Source organism: Hippocampus bargibanti, linkage group LG02, assembly GCF_051943395.1.
Source record: "Hippocampus bargibanti isolate YZ-2025 linkage group LG02, ASM5194339v1, whole genome shotgun sequence".
NCBI classification, from domain to species: domain Eukaryota; kingdom Metazoa; phylum Chordata; class Actinopteri; order Syngnathiformes; family Syngnathidae; genus Hippocampus; species Hippocampus bargibanti.
Genome location: NC_142735.1, coordinates 5,267,582 through 5,287,445, shown reverse-complemented (window position 1 = coordinate 5,287,445; position 19,864 = coordinate 5,267,582). Strand labels below are relative to the sequence as shown.

At 39.0% G+C, this 19,864-nt stretch overlaps 1 protein-coding gene across 7 annotated transcripts in view; it reads right to left on the bottom strand.

The window, feature by feature from the left end:
- The window catches only part of enox2 (ecto-NOX disulfide-thiol exchanger 2), a 174,502-nt gene that overhangs the window by 104,741 nt on the left and 49,897 nt on the right, over window positions 1–19,864 (bottom strand). The gene's annotated exons all lie outside the window — the stretch shown is intronic.

Below are 19,864 nucleotides of genomic sequence, written 5' to 3'. Positions count from 1 at the left end.
GGAACGCCCCTGACCGAAAAAAGGACACATTGTATTAGTCCTTCCATCACGTCAATGCATTTTGCTGTACTTGTTTGGTCTGAAAACTTTATGTTGCACCAAAGAGAGGCAGAAGAGGGCGACAAAGCTCCGTGTAAGAAATTAATCAGCTTGTGGAAACGGGTTGATTAATTCCTTACACTGAGCTTTGTCACCATTTTCTGCCTCTTTTTAGTGCTACATTTCCCCGCCCCTATTGCCTCAAAACGGCACGTAATAAATTCTTTAATCAATTGCAAACATGTATGCTTTCCTCTTCAGAACTATTTGAATCATATTCAAAACTGGATGAGTAACAAGAAAGCATATTCTCCGAATCTGAAGCCATTGTTTTGATTCTCCAGCAAGGCAAGACCTCTTGAGGTGACGCCACGAACAAGGGGGCGGGACCTTCTGAAACTGGCCACTTCCGGGTTAATTTTATTTTGCAGATTTTGGACACTAAGTCTTTTTTATTGGTGTTTTGCATTTGACTAAAAATATACTGCTTGTTTTGGGTATTTTAGACGCTATACAACGTTTTTCTGATGTCAGTTAGGAAACAAAAAAGTGATGTCGGTTGTCCTTTAAAACAACAGTCAACCTCTGCATTGTCGCAGTTTGGCTTAGCATTCCAGCACCCATTGATCTGAATATTCGCAGATTTATTCTTTTTTCAATACTCATAGTTTGACTTTTTCCTGGATTTCCACCTCCCATCACACACACCATATTTACACCAACTTTTAAATGAAATGTATGAGATATGATGAAAACGTATATTCAATGATAATGAATCAAGTGGCCACCTATGGCCCATCCATGGCCTCGATTCACGATAAGTCCACCACAGCAAAACTCCAGGGCACCTTGTTCTGAAACCGTAATGAAGGCAGTAATTTCAGGTTAGTAATGATCACACCTCAGTTATCTGAGAATAACTTCGACTGTTTTTACATTTACTACAAATACTATCAGAGGGTATTAATGATGGTAAGCAGGTATTTCTTCACAAGCAACAATTGAGCTATAGGCACTTTATTATATTGAACTTGTGTTAATGGTTACCCTGAGACGGTTTGAGCTGTCTGTCCCAGCATCAATTTAACCAAGTTGCATTAAATTTATAGGACATCCATTTTAACAGGGATCATAGAAAAGTCTCAAGGACGTATGCCAAAATTTAAACAGGATGGCAGCCATTTTGGTTTGTACCAGTCATTTATTGTGTATTCCATGAATCTCACTTGGATGAACTACACAACTGGGAACTTCATCCAAATAAGGGCAGTCAAAAGGAACTATTTGAGATATTTATGTGGGTGGAGCATGGTTGGATTGTTGAATAACTATTTTAATGATTCATTGTGAAAAAAAAAGTGTCATTATTGTTCTATGATTTTTCACACATTTTTTGTTTTATTAAAAAAAATCATTACTGTTACAAACGACACACCGCCTTGAGCTGTGAAATCCAAAGAATCAGCATGAAAGTACATGACGTTGGGTGGCCTCGTCTTGTGTTCAACGCCAGGCCATCTCATGAATGTGTTATGAATTGTATACATTATATGTTTATTATTGTGTGTGCAATGGAAAAGGACAGTGCTCCTTGAAAAAATAATGAGCCCAATTTATTCTGAGGCTTTTCATTTTGGCTCACTAAATCCTTCCTTTACGCTAACTAAATGCATGCAATGCAATACATGAGAAGGCCGACTTTTGTAATGAATGAAGAGGTCGACTTCACTAATGCATCTTTGCGTTGTGAATGGTTCTATATATCAGTAGGTTTGAGCTCAATGTAAGCCTTCTTAATTTACAAAAACAAAAGTCCTGCAGAGAGTAGAAAAATTAATGGTGAAAAATTCATGGACATTTCTTTCACACTCACATTTGTTGTTCTACCTTCGATGGTCTGGCAGGAACAACCCAAAGAGCCACTATTGGTTAACTTGGCGCTGACACAGTCTCTGATTAGTTTGACAAAGCTGTATAATAGAACCTGCTCAACTTTGGAAAGACTCATCACAGTTTGACCGTAGATATTGCAACTTTCTTGGTTGCTTTTAGGGTCAATACAGACATACAGAATGCACAAGTGGGTGAATCTGTAAGAAGTTCCGGAGACGGGTTTAAAAAAATGGCATTTGAGAAAAAAATGTGGGTATAAGTTTCAATTTTAAGATTGGAAATATATTTGCTAATGTGGTTTATGTTAAAAATGCTACAGGCACCAGAGATTTAGGACAATGAGATGAGAAAACATTTGCTTGTCTCACGATGGAGAAAATCCCAATTTACATACAGCAGCAAAATTATGAAAGGGAGAAATAGAAGAACAAATAATAAGATGGGATAGGAAAACCTTTACTAAGAATCAGAATAATAAAACCGTCCCACAATGGAGAAATTTGCGATCCACAGCAGCAAAAATGAGTGGTGCGGGGAAGGGGGTTGGAAACGAACTGTAGACAGTACAAAATTATTTTTAAAATAATGTGTGTACGTGTGTGTGTGTGTGTGTGTCCAACTCATTAGAGGTCAGCATGTAGCCTTTCAACAATGATATACGACAAAAATAGTAAGAGGACAAACGACGTCTCCGGACAAGTTGTGTCCATAATTTGTAAAATGGCTTCAAATGACTTCTACTGAGCATGTTTTACAAAGATTCCACCGCATATAACTGGATTTCAAGTTTTAAGACTCGCGCTGAATATTCCGGAAGTCTTGTTTTTGAGTTGGTGACGAGTCCGTACGTTACGTCACTGAAGGAACGCTCCTGACCGAAAAAAGGACACATTGTAGCAGTCCTTCCACACGTCAATGCATTTGGCTGTACTTGGCTGGTCTGAAAACTCCGTGTAGCACCAAAAAAGAGGCAGAAGAGGGCGACAAAGCTCCGTGTAAGGAATTAATCAGCCTGTAGAAATGTTGCCTCAAAATGGCACGGAATAAATTCTTTAATCGATTTCAAACATGTATGCTTTCCTCTTCAGAACTATTTGAATCATATTCAACTGGATGTGTAACAAGAAAGCATATTCTCCAAATTTGAAGCCATTGTTTTGATTCTCGAGCAATGCAAGACGTCTTGGCGTGACGTCACGAACTGGGGGCCGGACTTTCTTAAAATGCCCAATTCGCAGCTCAATTTTTTGCAGATTTTCGACACAAAGTCATTTTTATTGGTATTTTGCATTTGACTAAAAATATAACACTGCGTGTTTTGGGTATTTTAGATGCTATAAAACGTTTTTCTGATGTCAGTTAGGAAACAAAAAAGTGATGTCGGTTGTCCTTTAAGGTTTCTTGTGTCTGGCAAGGACTTAGGAACCCCATCCATTAACAGCGCATGCACAACCGTCCCTTCTCACTCACATCCTTTCTGTAAAACAATGTAGTGCTCCAACCTGCGGGTGAAGTTACACTTTAATCATAATGACTTCATGGCACACTGGCGACAGTGTCGATGAAACCTTTCAGAGCTTTACTTCGGGTGCTAAGATTCTTTAGCCTACCCATTTCCTTCCACACTTGTCTTGAGAGCCTATAAATTCAATTGTACGCCATGAATAATGCAGATCGTACATGGAAACAGTGTAAGTGGTTCTGTGGGGGATGAACATAAAACTATAAAAAAGACCATAAGCCACGTGGGGTCATTGGTTTGAACAAAAGCCATTAACGTATTCACCATCTGAAGTACATTTGCTCATCTGACAAGATCTTACAGCTGACCTTCATTGACCTGTACTGTGTATCAACGCAAACGCATTGAACAATAAACTGTGGCAACATTATGTATTGTGATTAATTGTCACTCCAGGTTCCAAGTTCTGCCATGCATCCATTACATGTAGTCCAGCAGAGAATCCGAGTCTTTTGGTCTGGGATTTAAAAGCCAAACCATTTCACATACATTAGTAATGCGGGTCACAAGACTTCCTCTGATAACAAGACCGGCTGCCACGAATCACAGTGCAGTCAGTGACAGTGACAGGCCATGTCGGATGACAGCTGGCAGCTCTAAAATTAGCCTCCAGTCACCTGCAAGATTACCGATGAAATAAAGATCATGGCGAGGCTGAAAATATTTTAACCATTACGAGAGCGAATATGCAACAACATATCATATTACTTAAAATAAAGATGCTATGCGACCAGTTTGTCAGCGGACAGGTCAACCACTAAAGACAAGCGAATGTCTCACTCAATGCTGTGGATTGACTCTCATCAGGGAATAAAAAAATATATAGTCCCACACCACACAAGAGGAACATTCTAATTGTTGGGTGTAAGGGAATTATACACCTAATATACAGTAAAGTCTTGTTATATCGATATCGGTTATATCGATAGTACCGCTTATTACGATACTATTTCTATGACCGCAAGGAGAAAATTACATGCGCGCAGGGTCGGATATATCGATAGTCCCGGTTATATCGATATTTTTCGGACTCCCGAGAATATCGATATAACGAGACTTTACTGTATGTTGTAGCATGTGGCTACCGTTGCTCACCCACAGAAAAAAAAGTAACTGTAAAGTGACCTTGAGAGTTTTGACCTTGAGACCTTGAGAGAAATGTACGTATTATTATTATAGTAGGCAAAGTATGTCAAAAATATGCTGGTCATATTTTTGTCTAAAGGTTAATCCATTCCCAGATATTGTGACATTTGAAAAACATGATAGCACGAATATCTTGTTTAGTCATTTTAAATGCTTCTCTGCACTGTACACAAACCCCAGATATACAGTATGTACAACTACTGACATAAGTAATAATACATTTGTAATTCTCCACTGCGAGACGAATAAAGGTACACCCAATCCAATTCTGACGACACATGCGATCAGGCAAATATCAGGCTTTGTGTAGGCTTTGATTTTAGTCATGCATCTTATTTATATTTATAAGTTGCTCCCCAACTTCCGAACATGGTATGTTCCAAACGGTCGTTCGGGTATTGAATTCATTTGTAAGTTGATTCAGTGCTATATTTTGCATGGAATGTATGTTTAAGGCTCATACAGGTATAAGCATGTTTAAGGTTTGTATAAGTATGTTTAAGGGATGTAACCTGTCTTTGTTTGTACTGAAAAATAAACATGAATAAAATATATGCTCTATAAAGATATGTACATGTACAACTGAGTAGAATACTTCATATGTTACTACAAAAATGTTTGTATGTACCGTTGTTCGTGGATCAGCTGTATATAAACATAACATCCGTATATGAACAATAATGTTGGTGAGTTGACATAATTCATCAACCCATTCCGTTCCTGCTTGCTCAACTTGCACTGGACTTTAATTTGTGCATTAAATTGACTCATCCCAGCAACTATTTGAGGAAATGACGAACAGTTAACACGGTGTCAACACCTGTGGCAGTAATTGCCATGTTTACTCGTTTGTTAGTTTCCTAGCGCTGTCATATCCACATGTAAACACAAAGAATTTCCCCTTAGACCTTGTCTGTCATTAACTCAGACAATGCGCTGAAGGTTAATTCTTTTAAATCTCATTTTCAATGCTCCCTAGCCCTCTAAATTTACTCAAAATCTTTGCGGTGGCAGTTTAATCCGCTTTCAGCCGCCAGGGGCATGTGCCCTTTCTGCGACTGAATAAATGGCTATGTGTTAATGAGATGGCACAACGGTTGATAAGGTCATGTCAGCTTACAGAGTCGCACTCATTGTCATAGTTTGGGTGTATAAATTCTTCGAAACAACACACAGGAGAGAAGTGAGGCGTCATTAACTGAGTGGTTCTCGGGCCTCACCATCTGTGCTCTTCTTCTTAAGAAGCCTTTGAAAGATGCTTCAATCCATGCACGATATTCAGGCATATCCAAAAACCAACAATTGGATACAGAAAGATTATGTTGGCGATGGTTATATCACTGTATCATTTTGCGGTATCGCACTAAACATTTTGGAACAGTTGCTTTATATTCATTCCGTGTTTTTTTTTTTTCTCAGGGAACAATCAAGGGGCGATGGGAGTCCAAAAACCATCTGATTATCCAAAATTTTCAAAGTAAAGGGGAGTTCTAGTCTTTATTATTAATTGGTGCCCATTTGAGTGGGCATCTATTACAGGCAGCCTTTTCCTGACCATGAACTGCAAAGCTGTAGTCCGACTTCAAAAAGCAAACCCACACCTTAGAAAGCTTCAAGGGGAGCAGATGAGATTTTGTATTCCCTTGTGTGTCAATTAATGCGATAAAAAATAACAAGTAATTTGGTGTCTGTATTGTTTGTGGCATGCTTGCGGCCTTCTCTCCTTTCCCACCATGAGATTCAGTCTGGATCTGTATCCAAAAGCCTCAGACCCCCAGAGTAAGAATACAAGTGAATGCTTCAGACGCCCACTTTAAAACACCGGCTCGGCTTGTTTGATGCTATTTTGGGGATGTGTTTTCCCATACGGATCAGGAGGAAATAATGAACAGATGGCTATTTGTCATTCAGCACAATATTTCAACTTGAAGTGTGTTACGGGAAGCTTTGAAGTGCGATGACGTGTGATGATTGACGCCACACACAATGCATTATCAAATATGTGATTGCCCGTTTTCCATTGTTAACGCGGTTATTTAAGACTACTTCTCAGAGTCCCTGACTGATGTAAATGTCAGCAACTGAAGATTTAGTTTGGACGACGACATTATTCTTCTTTCTCAAACTTTTGACACATAATTAGATCATTAGATTACAATTTAATTTTCAAGGCATGTTCCATATGGGATTTAAGTAAAAACACATGCTTGTCATTCATGCATTTTTATTTAATTTCCCCTAAGTCCTTGGCGCTGCAGGAACTTAATACTTCGCCAACGGCCAACTGTTAGCATGCAAATGTGCCTGTCAAATATTTGTCGGCGTGTGGGGGTGGAAGTGGCTGTGTGCAGCATAAAGTGCGATGTTGCTGCTGGAGGCCAGAGGAGAGGAAGAGGTCATTAGCTGAGAGCTGCCAACAGTTTGAACAATGCAAATACATGTTAAATGCTTTGAAGGTGAGTCTTTCCATGAATCAGTCAATCAAATTATCACAACTGAGCCAGTCTGTAAAAAAGGTGGCGTGTGCCGGTACTATAAAACGTAATTAAAAATAGTTTGAATAGGAAATCTCAGTTCATGGTTCATCGTCAATTTTCTTGTTTGATTTTTACCGATTTTACCTGATATCCCCGCCTCCTTCCACACACACTCTAACACAACAACAGGAGAATAAATATTGGGAGTTAGGTGGAAAAAAACACATTTGTTTAATTACTGGAAGAGTCCAGCGTCATAAGACATGTCATTAATGCTTAGGTTGTGCAGTGTTTTATTCCGTTTTTGCTTTACAAATATTCATAACATAACACATGTTCATATCATTTTTGCACAGTTATACATTTCAGTCCTCTAACATTTCTATTATGCTATCATGCTTCTAATACTTTGTTTTTATATTTTCAGTCCTTGCCCCCACCCCCTTTCAAATTACTTCTGTAGATTGCAAATGCCCCCATTGTGAGACTATTAAAGGCTTTCTGATTGTGATTCATATGGCCCAAATGTGAACCCATTTCTAGCAATTTTACAAAAATCTGATATTGTCAACACCCACGGGCTATTGTATTCAATGATACATTAAAGGACAACCGACGTCTCTGGACAAGTTGTGTCCATAATTTGTAAAATGGCTTCAAATGACTTCTACACTTTTACAAAGATTCCACCGCATATAGCTATATTTTACATTTTAAGACTCGCGCTGAATATTCCGTCTAAGTCTTGTTTTTGAGTTGGTGACGAGTCCTCACCCTACGTCACTGAAGGAACGCCCCTCAGCGAGAAAGGGCATACCTTGCATCACCTCAATACATTTTGCTATACTTTGTTTGGTCTGAAAACTTCGTGTTGATGGCGAAATTAGAAGGACAACACATAAATAACGCGATGGTGAATCCTTGTGTGTGGCACCGAGCATCTATTTGATATTCACTGACAAAAATTGTAAGGAATTAATCAGCCCGTTTCCACGGAGCTTTCCACTGAGTTTTGTCGCCCTCTTCTGCCTCTTTTCGGTGCTACATTTTTCCCGCCCCAGATGACACACATTCGGTGCTACATTTCCCCCCTCAAAATGACACGGAATAAATTCTTTAATCGATTGCAAACATGTTTGCTTTCCTCTTCAGAATTATTTGCATTTGTGTCATCAATGAGTGGGAAGAGAACTGGCACAGCAACGAGGTAAACGAACCACAACATTGTCATTACCTGCATCAAATCCCCATGTGAAGAATTTCAGATAATCTTCCAAATCAAAATCAAAGCAAAAATGAAAGTTTTAAGTGTCATAGAGAAATAAAGCTCTCATTCAGGCTAAAGTTACTTCTCAGACTTTGTTGTCAGGCAAATTACGTTAGACATTCATGAAAAGGTTTCTTCAGCGTCATCTGTACTTCTTTGAAATGAAAGATGACAGCTGAAGAAACCTTTTCATCGATGGACCACTCCTGTACGACTGAGAGCTGACACAGACGTTAGACATTCATAACTTGATAATTATGTAACATAAGGCCAAAAAGTAGTTTGCTGACGTACAACTTAGTTTAACCAATCTCATTGCTTTAAAGTTTTTACATCCACTCATTCTATTGACCTTTGCGAAACAGAATGTATTTGAAAAAAATGGCAACATATATTAGCCTCAAATCATAATGAGGAAGCGTATTCCATAAAGATTTAAAGCAGATCTGAGCATACGGTTATACATCTTCAAATGTCTTTAACAGGAAAAAAGTTTACATCAAAGGTCACATTAAAATTGTAATTGACGTTACCCTTTTGGCTCCACTCTCTCACTGCTTAGATGAGCCAGAGCTGCACTTCGCATGCATCAGTGGAAAAAAACAGGGCTTTTTTGAATAAATCACACACATTAGTTTCTTCCTAAGTGGGTATTTACTTGACAGAGCATAACCTATTGTGACCCCCACCGCTCGCTGGCCTCCCTGAAGTCAAACAAAGATGTTGTGCTGTACGCCGCTGCCCCAGTAGGGATTCACCTCATATATGTGGCACATTCTGAAATGGCAGTTCATGCAATAGATTTCCGCCGACTTTCTCACTCGTCATGATGAATCGCGTGTAATGCCTGCTGGCAGTCGAGAAGCCTCTTTGCCACAAACACCTTCGCTATGTTTTGCTGTGACAAAACAACAAGCGACATCAAACAATGAGGCTTGACATTTTCTTGCCATTGGCTTAATTAGCTCACTCATGTATGACTAAAGATTGTCTTTTGTACGCAAAGCTCCACATGTTAGATGTGGAAATGGGGCAGGAAATATTTAAATATTGATGGAATGCGCTTGAACGTGTGCCGTTTTCTTTGGCTGATTTCTTACTTACTGTTCTTTGCAAAGGTTAAAAGATGTGATGAAAAGTTCAAATTATGAATATGTTGTCTTGAAATATTTTCGACAGTATTATAATAACTGGAGAGCGCATTTGTGTCAAGTGCTCAGCAGATAAGACGAACAGATAGGAGGTTTCGTGTTTGAGTCTGGAGAGTGCATGTTATCCCCGCACTTGTGTGGATTTTCACCAGGTATTCCTCATTTCCCCCACACTCCAAAAACAGGTTTCGTATTGAATGAATAAATGTGAATGTGAACAGTTGTTTGTCTCTATGCGTCATTGATCAGTCCAAAGTGTACAGATACTCCCCAATTTACGAACGAGATAGTTCGTAAGGTGAAATTAGTCGTAAATTGCTTCAGTACTATATTTTGTATGGAATGTATGTTGAATGCTTATATAAGTATGTTTAAGGTTTATATAAATATGTAGCCTGTATTGGTTTGCACTGAAAAATAAATATTTAATAAAATATATACTCTATAACAGGGGTCGGGAACCTTTTTGACTAAGAGACCCATAAAAACATTTAGAAATGTTTTTCAGTGAGAGCCACAACACGCGAGCGCGCGCGCGCACACACACACACACACACACACACACACACACACACACACACACACACACACACACACACACACACACACACACACACACACACACACACACACACACACACACACACGCGCGCGCACACACACACACACACACACACACACACACACACACACACACACACACGCACACACGCACACACGCACACACGCACACACACACACACACACACACACACACACACACACACACACACACACACACACACGCACGCACGGCCAATTTTCAACAAATGTGAGAATGTATTATTTAAAACAACTGTGATAGTACTCACAACTAACATGAATGGTTTTCCGTTCCTCATGATTGGTAAAACGATCGGAATGAAAGTCAACTTGCCGGGTCCATACGCGAAGTTACTGCTAGCTAGCCTGCACACGGCTCATTAGCTTCCACACTTGCTGTGCAACATACTTCTCACAGAAGTATATTGATGCTAATGTTAACATGGGGCTCGTTAAAATGTCACTGACATTTGACTGTTTCATCGATGGTATTGTTTCAAACCAGAACCTTTTCTCTCCACAAAGGTGAATCTCCGGTGCATTCAAGCTGAAGTGTACTTTGTTTTTACTCGGCGGGTTCATTTAAAGGGCCGTATACCTGTTTCAACTGGCGGCCAGTATCATCCAATTAAAATTGCACTTTCTGCCAACCTAGGTCAGTGCCATCCAATCAAAATTGCGCTTTCCGCCAACTGCAGCCCTCTTGTGGTAAACATTGCCAGAGGCCATGGCCAACGCTTTATCGGCACCCAAGCAAGAAAAAAACGAAACCCGAACAAATTCGAAATTGGCTCTCTATGTGATATTTTCAATTCCAGAATAAATTCAGAAATGGCAGTGAAGGAGTGAAGGTCATAAAAAATAAATCAACCGAGGACAGATCACATTGCCCTTTGGTGAACTATGAAAGACTGGAAATTATACTCTTGTGTCTTTATAAGAAAATGTGCGTGGCATTCAAAAAGGTCCAAATTATGCTGTGACGAGTACAGCTTTTTTGACCCTCATGAGTTTAAATGACATCCACATGTTGACAAACTGAATATAGCTCGGATGAAACATGGATATTATGTTCAGGGGCTGCTTGACTGCACGCAGTACAGAGTGTCCTGAATCTACAATGCCTTCTCAAGTCTATCAAGTTATTATTGAGTGCATTGAGCTCCTCGATGTCAGTAACCTCAATGTATTTCGTGCTCCAACAGGATATAGACCCAGAAAACACAAAGCTAACCACATCAAAGAATGGATCAGAATAAAACACAGCAGACAATTCGGAAAACATCAGATCTATTTCCGAGTGGACGTCCGTAGAATAGACGAAAACAAGAAAAACAGTGTGGTGAATGCAGGCTTCACACCCAAGATAGCCAAAGCAGCTTGTTCATGACAAGTGGGCCTAAATACTTATGTCCCTTATTTCGTATTTCAGTGACTATTGGGGGCTTGGTCTATCTTTTACAGAAGGTTACCAACAATTGTATTCACGTGTCAAGTAGTTCTTCTCCACTTGAATCTGAATTAAGTATAAGAACTCAAACGCGCTTCAAGTCACTTCCTATAACTACTTGGGTGAACAGTCTGACCTGGCCACCGCCTACAAGCAATTGTACATTCCCAGCTGTTTGCGCATTCCAGACTCTATGCCAAGGGACAAGCGAGCGCCATTTACCATGTACAGTCAAAACGTAACGCAAATATTGGGGGGGGGAAAGCATCATGTGCAGGATGGAAACTTATCGAAAGCTGGAACTCACACTTATTGGTACTTGGGGACCACGTTGATGAGGGAATGACCTTTCAGAGTAAATGGTCCGGTCATTGAAGCCATGAGGACCGTGGCAATTAGTCAGTTCATAGATCATACTTATAAAGCAATAGTGTAGGCCGCCCATGCTCAGGGAAGCTCACTCAAGCAACAAAATGGAAAAAAAGTCTTGACATTTATCAATAGAAGTAGGAAAGAAAAAAAGGAGTATGTCACCGTGAAAGAAAACAGAAAGATATTGTCATAAAATAAGATTTCTTGAACTAACAAGTATGTAATATATGTTTTGTATATTTTTTTTTCAATCATTGGATGGTTGGCAAAATTGGGTGAAGTACTTGACACAATCGACTCACTTGAGATTGATTCACTGTCAGAAGAGTGCAACATTAGATCCAGGGCATTATAATATGACATTTGGAGTCTTAATTATTAGCAATTTTTCATTGAACTCCAAACTGTTCAACTTTGGGGGCAGTTTTATATCAGCACTTCTTCTTTTCCTTTCAGCTTTTCCCTTCAAGGGGTCACCACAGCGAATCAGTAACCTTCAGAGGTATGATACACATGTTTGTTTTGGCCAAGCTTTTACGTCGGATGCCCTTCCTGACACAACCCTCTGTATTTATCTGGGCTTGGGACCGGCACAAGAAGACTTATGTCCCTTTGTGGCTACAGAGCAAGCAACTCGCTCAGTAAAAGGCTCCCAAACACAAAATAGTCATCAGCACAGCAACAATCAAAAAAGCAAAACTATACTCACCATTTGATGACATATCAGCACAATTTCTAAAATACAATAAAGATGCTTTGTTTATCTTGTTGAAGAAAAAAAGGTGTATTTGCAATTTTGCGGAAAATTGAACAAACAGTGGCAACAAAAGTGGCACCTTATAGCATTTGTAAACTGAGCAGCTGTGCAGCTTTAAATATTATCATATCAGGATTCCCACCCTTCTTCAAATTATTTTATTGGACTTTTCCACGACAATTCATCTGTGATACAGTACAATTTGAGTTACATGTATATACTGTTAGTATATACATGTGTATGTTAGGGCTTCAACTGAAAATATAAAATAAGACTACATATTCACTTCTCTGTCTCATTGTCTCTTTCTGACCCTCTCTCTCTCTCATATCTGTCAAACTATTTACTGCTTCAAGGGCAAATACGCCATGAAGGTCTTTGTTAGCCAGTGTATTTTGTTTGGCAATGCCGATTAGCATTCAATTAAACTGATTACACGGTGAGCTTTACCACATAGCATGCAATTATTTTTTTGAAGTTTAGTTTGATACTAAAGCCCAGCTGTGAGTGGCAATACATTTTTTGTGCCTCTTTTTTTCCGACAAATTGGTCAACATCTGCCAAATTTATGTTTTCTACGTGTCTTAGTTCACTTCTACCAGAAAACAATCATATCAGTATTTTTTAAGCAACAACTGTCTACATGACAGCCTGTGTTATGAAAAAGAAATAAGTTTAGAAATTCATATCTCAAGGTGCCACTTTAAAGCTAAATATAACCTGTGTTTATCATAGCCTGCAGAATTATAATAATTCCAAAATTCCAAATTCCATAAAAAAATATGAATCCTTTCAGCATCCTTCCATAACTTTGCTGCTGTGAAATCTAAATTTCTCAATTGCAAGACTAATAAAGGTAAATCCAATCCAATAATACAAGAACGCTGAACACAACAATCCTTAAGGTTATTAGGATAGATGCTTTTTGACACGAGAGGAACCAAAAAGAAAAAAAAACGGAAATAAACAATAGCTTCTAAAATTGGAGAAGTCATGCTGAGGCAACTTTTTCTTCGATTCATCTCTAAGACATGTACTGATGGGGTCACATGCAGTGAATTCCCAGCAAGTATAAATCATCCAAGAGTCTCTATTTATAAACTACTTATGAACCACCTCGCTTGTGCTTTTTTTTCTCCGCTTGTCTTAGTGCCTTACAAGACCAGTGGCTGCTTTTAGCATTACGACCCCGCAACGAGGAGACACAAGCCTTGTTTTGGGAAGTGGGAATGAAACCAGCAGTCTTCCAAGTGCAAGTGCTGGACAGACACACAGACCATGACATTCTAAACCAATTATCTCACTTGCAAGTGGATGGAAACACATTACTGTCACTGCGGAGGACTATAAATGAACCAATTAAATAAACTTGACAGCAAAACTTCAAACTTTGTCATCATTTATGTATAAAAAAAACAATTGCAGTGAAAAGAGAGCACATATGTCATAACATCTAGTCTACACAAGGGAAAATGAACTGGGTGGTCCTCGATCCACAATAAAGTCAAGTTTATTTGGATTGGGATTTCAAGATGCAACGTGGTCAATCACTATCACACACTAGAATTCAAATGAGAACACTTATAATCATCGATGAAAAACTTTCTTCAGCCATCATCTGTACTTCTTTGAATGTGTCGGATTTTTCGCTCCTCATCCAAAAAGCTTCGTCAGCTAACTAAAGTTGTGCTGGTAGCTCTGGCCCTATATATATATATATATATATATATATCCCCCTAACGGGCAGAGTTGGTGGTGCCAGACTTCTGCTTTGTTGATGAGGAACTAAATGTCCGACACCTTCAAAGAAGTACAGATGACGGCTGAAGAAACCTTTTCATCGATGGGCCACTCCTGTACGACCGAGAGCTTACACAGATGTAAAAGTCATGAACAAAATACAGATGGCATTTTTTATTTCAAAAAGATTGTATGTCGGCACTGTTATAAACAGAAGCCAGATAATGTAGCAATTAAAAGGACAATATGCATGTCTTTTATTTGGTATGAAATGTACACTGTATATTGTAACCAGCCTCAATGGAGGAATTACATTAAGTAGGAGTGTCACATTGTTTTCTCTCAATGAACAAACACCCCCCCCCCATTCCCTCCCCCGAATGAAGTCACAAGTGTATTGTGTCTGCAACCAACGTATTTTTGGTGCGGCAGGGCTGGCTAATGAGTGTCTGGTCAGGTGGCTGACAGCAAAGCTCTTCAAAAAGCCTTTGTCAAAATATTGCTCCAGGGGAGATTTGGCCAGCCGGCTGTACTTCTACCATGGGGCGGGGGGCTGTTATTTCCCCGCTGCTTTGTTAACCCGCAGGCACCGCAGGACATCTAAATAATGTATGTGACAATCAGACAGCCAGTACAAAGCAATGTACAGTGTGCATAGCACAGACAGTGTATTGTTTACATGGTCAAAGGCAAATGCGCTTGCACAGTAATGATTAAATGTTCTGCTGTTGTAAATACTTGCAGAATAGGTAAATTGTGGATTACTCCCTTGATGAGAATAGCCCATAAAAAGTCTTACTTAACAGTCCAATGCTCCAACACATTGTAAGAACACGTTATTTTGTCTCATTTGAGGTCCAACCTGTCACAATCATTTCTAGTGATTTGAAATATGAACATGCTATTTTAGGACAATTTGTTTCATTTTTTTTTCAGTCCATGCCAGTGATGTAGCGTGACAGGCAACAATTAATTGTGCTTTGCCCAAAAAGTAGAAGGCAAACATTAATCCATGTATCCACTTGTTGCCAACCATCCAACAGATAGTAGCTTTTGTGTTAAATGACGTGAAACATGCACGACAGTTCAAACAAATGTCTTGAAAGAACACTATCCTTCGTAGCTTTCAACAACTGATGGTGTATTCAAAGGATAGGAAAAAACAGTCAAGTCTTTCGCAGCCAGGCCTAAGGTGTTTATGAACCTAAAATAGGGTGGAATTTGAAAGTTGGAAGCTTGAAAACCAAATCAATCATCAATCGCATCATTCGTAAATTGAGGTTCATCTGTACTGCCTTGAGACATGAGCCGTCGATTGGATCCTTTTTTTCCGCTTCAGATCAAAACATTGAGCTACTACAACCGTATGGTGGCAGCAAACTCAACTCACTTCGTAACAAGCAGAACATTGGATAATCGGGAACCATGATATAAAAAAATAAAAGCTTCAATTGAATTGCTCAGTTAATGTTCAACATAAAAATGTAAAAAAAGGGAATGACACACATTGTGAATTTCCGAAGGTCTCGCCATCTTAATGCTAAGACATTATGGAAGACCTCAAAGATGGGCAAACAAATAGCATCCACAGTACACTTTCATCAACAAATATTTAAATAAAAAAGGATGAAAAGGTTTATTCAGCCGTCATCTGTATTTCTTTGAAGGTGTCGGACGTTTCGCTTCTTATCCAAGATGCTTCTTCAGCGAACTAGGATAAGAAGCGAAACGTCCGACACCTTCAAAGAAGTACAGATGACAGCTGAAGAAACCTTTTCATCGATGGACCACTCCTGTATGACTGAGAGCTTACACAGACAAACACAAACGGTACACCACATGTGCATTTCCAGTTGCTTGTATTTCCATGCATCATTACTAACGATGAGGAGGAAAATCAGCTCTTTTTGGAAGAAATTAGTGCAATTTGGGGAAAAAAATGGAGGATGGGATTTATCAACCTGGAAGTGATTGACAGGTCATACCATATTAACAGAAAAAAACCCTGCATTTGTTTAGTTTGAGAAGTACTCTGTCTTTAGCAGACGAGATATGTTAAGTTGGGGGTGACTCATACCAGAACTTTCAGCACTTCTGTCTGATCGCTCAACGACGATTAAGCGAGAAGTAAAGACAAAGGATTAATCACACGTAAGAGAATGCTTGCATTGGCTGGACTGTCGGTAGACATCTGACACATCCTCGACAACGAAAAGCCCCAGAGTGACATTGACATTCTGACCAAGGCCAGCATAGGAAAACAGGGGCTAAATAAGATGCATCCTTTCCTTTAGCATGGCCTATGCAGTCATTTCACCATTAATTATGTGGTCTATTTGAGGATTAGGGAGTGAAACCATGCCGAAGACGAGATCCACAGAGTGGGCCTCGCTTAAATACCAACAGTGCTAAAATGAACCTAGCTCATTAGAGTGGGACATGTGCTGTTCTTTTTATTCCGTTACCTTTTAATACAAATTCTAGATCGAGACTCCATTCTTTTATTGATTATTCACTGGAACCTTCACAGCAAAATGCCAATAAAATGGTTTGTTGGAAATAAGTTGGGTCGAAAGTTAAACTAAACTACAATTGTTCCTTGTTCCTTGTTCCTTAGACTGAAGTAATCACATTAATAATAATAAAAATACACTTTATTTCTAGGCGGCTTTCAAAACTCCAAATGACACTTTACAGTCACGGGAGAATAACATTCTAAATGCATTGAACACAAACAGAAAGACACATTTAGTCTGAAGTCTAGTAACCTCAAGATAAAACAACATGTTGTGGACGATTAACTCAATTGAGAACTTTTGATGCATCCCTTTGCAAATCATTATGAGAGTAGGCGAGGCAGTTCATAAATGCCACAAATCAGTGAAAACCAGAACTTGCAGCATCATTTGCAATGTGGTTTATACTGTGTACAATTATCTCTGTGAATGGAAAAAAAACACTCAAATGTGGGCAACTTGGAAATCAGCCAATAGTGGCACTCCACAAAATTGCAGGAAATAATGGTCTATAGACAATGTCCACAAGGATTAGATCTAAAGCCAAGAAGAAACACTTGAACAAAAATAAGAGGGAGGAATGTAACTGTCATGATCAAGTTTTTGCTCTGATTGGTACGCTATTATTAGGGGATGCGCTCACTCAGGCCTTGACATGGTGTCACAGTGACAACACAAAAATGGCAGTATCATTCAGTGAAAATGCCAAGTTAAACAAATCAACCAGCAGTGTGTCTAATTACGAGTACAGACTGAAAACCAATGCGACATGTGTGTTCACTCCACACAAAGCAATTGTTTATGCTAAGAGAAATTGGACTGCTATATTTTGGAGAACACTTAACCAAAGACCTTAAATTGGGGAGCAATGAGGCCATTTCTTGTGTGATTGTGAGTTGCGCTGCAAAACTGCTCTGCCTCGTCATTCAGCCTCTGGAGCCCCTCGTCCAATTTTCTCACAGCACAGCTTCGGTCCAAGGACTGCACTAACAAGCCAGAGCTCAAGACTCATCAGGAAAGGGGAAAGAATTCGCAGGAGACTTGTAAAAATGGAGGTGAGGTGGAGCAGCCTTTAAGTTGGACAAATAATTAATCTTTGTATTGATCTAGCTGGCAGACTCTTGTTGGGATAAACTTGCAGAGGATGACTAAGAACCTGTGCTTGACTTCAAATTTCACAGATGAGGTTGAGTAAATGGATGAAGTTGTTTTGACGACATCTGTGCATGCACAACATACCATGTACCAAAATGTTGATTTATTGTTGTTTTAACTCCAATGACAAACAAACTACAGTACATGGAAAAGAGCAACTTCAACTCAATCAAATGACTGTTTTATCGTGTCAATACCACACCCTTGTGAATTGGAAATGTAGTCAAACACAACATAACACAAACCACTTAAATCTAAGCCTTGGGAGTGATTAACTCCTGTCTTTTGACCAACAACAACAAATCACAATCCACCACATCAAAACCAGAACAAATGTTCTCGCTGCGCTTGACACATCACACATTTTTCCAATTGGTGATACGAGGCAGGGTGATTGCATTCTGGTTAGTACAGCTCCCTCACAATTCAGAGTCTTGGTTCCAACCTTCTTATTGGGATGTTCTCTATATGCTTGCATGATTTTCAGCATAATTGAACCCTACAATTTATGTAGACACTTTTGACCTTTGGTGTATGCAACTTCATTTAGAGTTTTTTAGTTAGTGCTTGAAGATTTGTTCACGCGATCATAAACTAGTCCGTCACTATCAGAGTATTTTTTTTTTTACATGAATCACATGTGACACATACTCAAAAGACTTCTATGCGGTATGGTTTATGTCATGTGAACCTTCAGCAGGCTGCAAGGTATTTTCTATTGTACGTTAGCAGATATTTGTACCAACTGCAGAATGGTCATTGTGTTGTTTTGCACTATAGATCACTTTATCTCAGCTTCGATTAAAAAGTTTCTTCAGCCGCCATCTGTACTTCTTTGAAGGTGTCGAACGTTTCGCTTCTTATCCAAGATGCTTCTTCAGCAAACTGAAGTCTTGCTGGTAGTATAGGCCCTATATATATATATATATATATATATATATATATATATATATATATATATATATATATATATATATATATATATACAGTAAAGTCTCATTATATCGATATTCAAGGGAGTCCGAAAAAATATCGATATAACCGGGACTATCGATATATCCGACCCTGTTTGCATGTAATTTTCTCCGTGCGTGCATAGAAATAGTATCGATATAACCGGGACTATCGATATATCCGATATCGATATAACGAGACTTTACTGTATATATATATATATATATATATATATATATATATATATATATATATATATATATATATATATATATATATATTCCTACTGTCCAGACATGGCGGTGCCGGACACTGCTATGATAGGTCTTAGCTCGGCTTGGTGAGTCTGCACATAGCATAGCCACACGACCGTTATTGGGTGGTATGTTTGCACAATTGCACCCTTACATTACGCAGTCATTTGATACTTACACATCATCCTTTTATTTCTTTGTCGGTCTTTGTCAAATCAGTAGCAAGGAACTACGCCAGGGCTTCATTTAGATAAAAATAATACTTTGCCAATATCTTGGGGCATCTATCGGCAAAACGTTTTTGCATCAATTATTCATGGGCTTGGCAATGCCAGACTGAGCTTGGGCCCTGTAAATCCTTATATTTTTGTTATTTGTTGTACTGAACGTGGTCATTCTCACATTGTTGCCAATGACAATAAAGAGTAATATGTTATGACGATGGACTGCCACGTTCTCAATTCCTTACAAATATCACGTCATACGATGATGGCACTGTACAAAGGGAGACCCTTCCATGCGGCACTTTCTCATTAGTAACAAAACCCTCCGGTGACAAAATGCACAAAAGTCTCTGAAATATGACCCA